The sequence below is a fragment of the Theobroma cacao genome, chromosome 4 (assembly GCF_000208745.1).
Source record: "Theobroma cacao cultivar B97-61/B2 chromosome 4, Criollo_cocoa_genome_V2, whole genome shotgun sequence".
Lineage (NCBI taxonomy): Eukaryota > Viridiplantae > Streptophyta > Magnoliopsida > Malvales > Malvaceae > Theobroma > Theobroma cacao.
The window spans coordinates 11,405,134-11,408,445 of NC_030853.1; the positions used below are offsets into that span (position 1 = coordinate 11,405,134).

The following is a 3,312-nucleotide window of genomic DNA, read 5'->3' on the forward strand; positions in this document are numbered from 1 at the left end:
ATATATATATATATATATATATATAGATAAACCTGCATTATTAAAAAAAATTTATATTATAACCTATTTTATTAATATGAAAGTACAAGTTATATTTTTTAATTGATATAACTTTATAAGTTAATATATATATGTATGTATATGAGATATTAAAATATCCTACATATATATATTAATATGTTTTATATGTGAGGTTATAGTAAATTTCATTTATATGATTACAATTATTAATTTTATTAGTTTTTGTCATACTTTTTATAAAATTATATTGATAATTAATTATACAAATTTTGTATAATAATCAATATATAACATATAATTTGTGTCATAAATATATTTATATAATAAATTTAGTAATATAACATTATGTTTTATATTGAGTAATATTAAAAAATTTAATTTATTAATAAAATTTAAAATATTCAAATATGTGTTAAGGTAAAGACTTTAAGCTTATACCTGATTGGATCAGACTGACCCAAACTAACTTTGCTTGGCCCATGATCTGCTCCCAATAATGCACTGTCCGGTGCTTTGTCCGAAAACGACGCCGTTGGATGGAGTAGGGAGGGATTTTGTTGAGTTACAAAACGACGTAGTTTTAAGCCCTCCAAACCCTATATAAAACCCACTTTTTCTCCTCTCTCCCAAACTTCCCTCATCCATTTTCTCTCTCTACCTAGCCGGCACTCTCCCCTCTCTCTAAACAAGCTTCCTTTTTCTTTTCTCTCCAGCAGAAGCTCCCTCTTTTTTCTCCCTTGCCGTCGGCCTGTCTTCTAGCCGGCGATCTTGCCTTCATTCTTCTTTTTTTTGTTCCTTCCGTCTCTCTTCCTCGCCTTCCTCCCTTAGCGTCGGCAGCTCTCCCCGCCGGCGTCTTCTTCTCTCCTTCTCTTCTCCCTGTCTTTCTTTTTTATTTCTACTCTCTTCCTCATTTCCCTTTTCCATTTTCTCTCTCTACCTAGCCGGCACTCTCCCCTCTCTCTAAAAAAGCTTCCTTTTTCTTTTCTCTCCAGCAGAAGCTCCCTCTCTTTCCTCCCTGTGTCTTACCGTTTCACATTCAAGTAGTGAAAAAAAAAATTTGAAAAAAAAAAAACTTTTCTTTGATCCCTGCTAGCTACTTTTTCTTTCCTTAATTTTGGTTTCCCGGTCTCCGAAGGTAGAGAGACAAATCCAGGCAGCTTTAGGGTTAAGATCCAAGTGAGACCAATTGTATGTTTTAGTTAAGTTGAGTAGAAATTTTCATTCTTGACAAACAGTAGTGTATTTGACAAATTTTTAAAAATTTGGCCCTTTTAATTTTGTTTGCTTTCAAAATTTTTGTTGAAGGCAAACTGTTATATCTTTCAACTTCAGGTGTAGATTATGTGTGTGATTTTGAGTTGTTCACTTGTGGTTGTGTGTTAAGAGGTGGTGAGTCCACGGCAGAAAATTGTCAAATTCTTCAAACTAGGGTGAATAGGCTTAAATCAAACAAAGAGGTGGATACAACCCGGTTGCAAGGTTACTCTTGCGCTGTCCAGTTTGCTGGTAAGATTGCCTTAATTCTCATCTTTTCAGTTTAATCTGAAGAGTGTGCTATCTGAATGCCTGCATATCTTTGTTTCTTTTTATAACTGTTCTGTGCATTGTTAGTATGCCAAGAGTCTCAAGAATAGATCTCTGACTTGTCATTGAGGTCCAGTTTCTTATCAGTTGTTTTCTGCCTAGTAGGAATAATGTTGAATTTAATTTTAAAAGAATAAAAGACTTAAAACAGATTCCAGGTTCAAACATTCATCGGTGTAATCTGTTGAAGTTGCCAGCTTTTGATCAATTTTGTAAGGCATAAATTTCCTAGTAATCTGTCACTCATCTTAGAGGGATCAGTGGGACTTTAAACACAAAGTCTATTTTCTTAAGATGGCCTCAACACAATCTTAAAGAAAGTAAATTAAGTTTGCTGGCAAAGCAAGACCTTGATATGGGATGCTTACTAGAAAGATCATCGTTGGTCCTATTATTATGAGTGTGGTATCATTATAATTAAATTAGTATTCCTACATCTGTAGAATTTTCAATTCCAAGTTGGTTGATCCACGATTAATTCCCTTGTATTTCACATTTTCAGTCAGGTACTTTATAAATATTCCACAATTGCTTTTATCCCTTGTATTTCGGCATATGATCATCAAAGCTTCGGGAATATCCCTTTTACTTAGGTAAAGTCGATTTTTGTATTGGATTTAATTCTTTTAAGATAAGAGTCGAGAAAAATCTTAATTTCACATTGATGTATTTTTTATTAACGTTTGAGCAAAGATAGTCCATTATAGACCACCAATGACCAAAACTATTTTTTTTGTTTTTGATAAGCCATGAATGACTTTCATTAAGAAGGACGGTTACTTAATTTCAACCCTGCCAAAGCAGGACAAACACTGTCTGTCAAAAAATCCCATACAGAGAGACTCTGCACATTCCCCCTATAGAAAACAAAAACATTCACCTTTTACAAAAATATCCCTTGTACAATCCCAATGATCAAAACTTGTCAATTATTTAAGATTTTGGATTGAGATATAATTATTTATTAAATAAAATTTTTATAAAAAATAGAAAAAGTGAAGCCAATAATTACATAAAGCAAAAGATGCTTGGACCATTGTTATTTGAATAAAAAAATAACAATAAAAATAAGAAGAATATATTTGATTTATTTAAAGGGTCTTCCACTTTCAATCAAAGTCCAAAAATGGAATGAAGAATATATTTGATTTATTTAAAGGGTCTTCCCCAAATTTAAGTTAATTTGTAATCAAATAAAAAAAATTCCAAATATCAATATATATATTTTTTGTCTAGTTTAAGAAACTTGTCTAATTATGCTATCCTAAGTAAAAGCTTGGGATAGATTAAAATTTTATTAATTGTCTAGACTAATCCAAAGTAAAAGCATGAGATAGATTTGACACTAAACATTTGGGGTCCAAGAGTAAACATTATAATGTTGGAATTTGATTAATTTTATCATAAAAAAGAATAATGAGTTCAGGTCCAATTCATAGTGCTTAATTTGAGTCTAAAAGGAAAAAGTCAAAAGAGTTTTCGACATTTATCAATCACTTTACCTTATATGAATTTTGTATTCATTAATACATAGATAAGGTCGTGAATATGAATTTATCTACTCGTTTATAAAGTTATACTTATATACCATCTTGTTTTTTTTTTCATTCTTGTATGAAATCATTTATACTGTCTCAGATGTTATTATTTTTAAAAATTTATATTTAAAACCAATATTTAAAATTCATATTGGAATGTAATTGTTAA

The 3,312-nt window shown here is 30.7% G+C and overlaps 1 long non-coding RNA gene across 1 annotated transcript; it reads left to right on the forward strand.

Annotated features, from left to right (window-relative positions):
- Positions 657-3,059, forward strand: LOC108661808. Its single transcript, XR_001927689.1, has 2 exons — positions 657-1,527; positions 2,112-3,059. It is a non-coding gene; the product is annotated as an uncharacterized LOC108661808 (long non-coding RNA).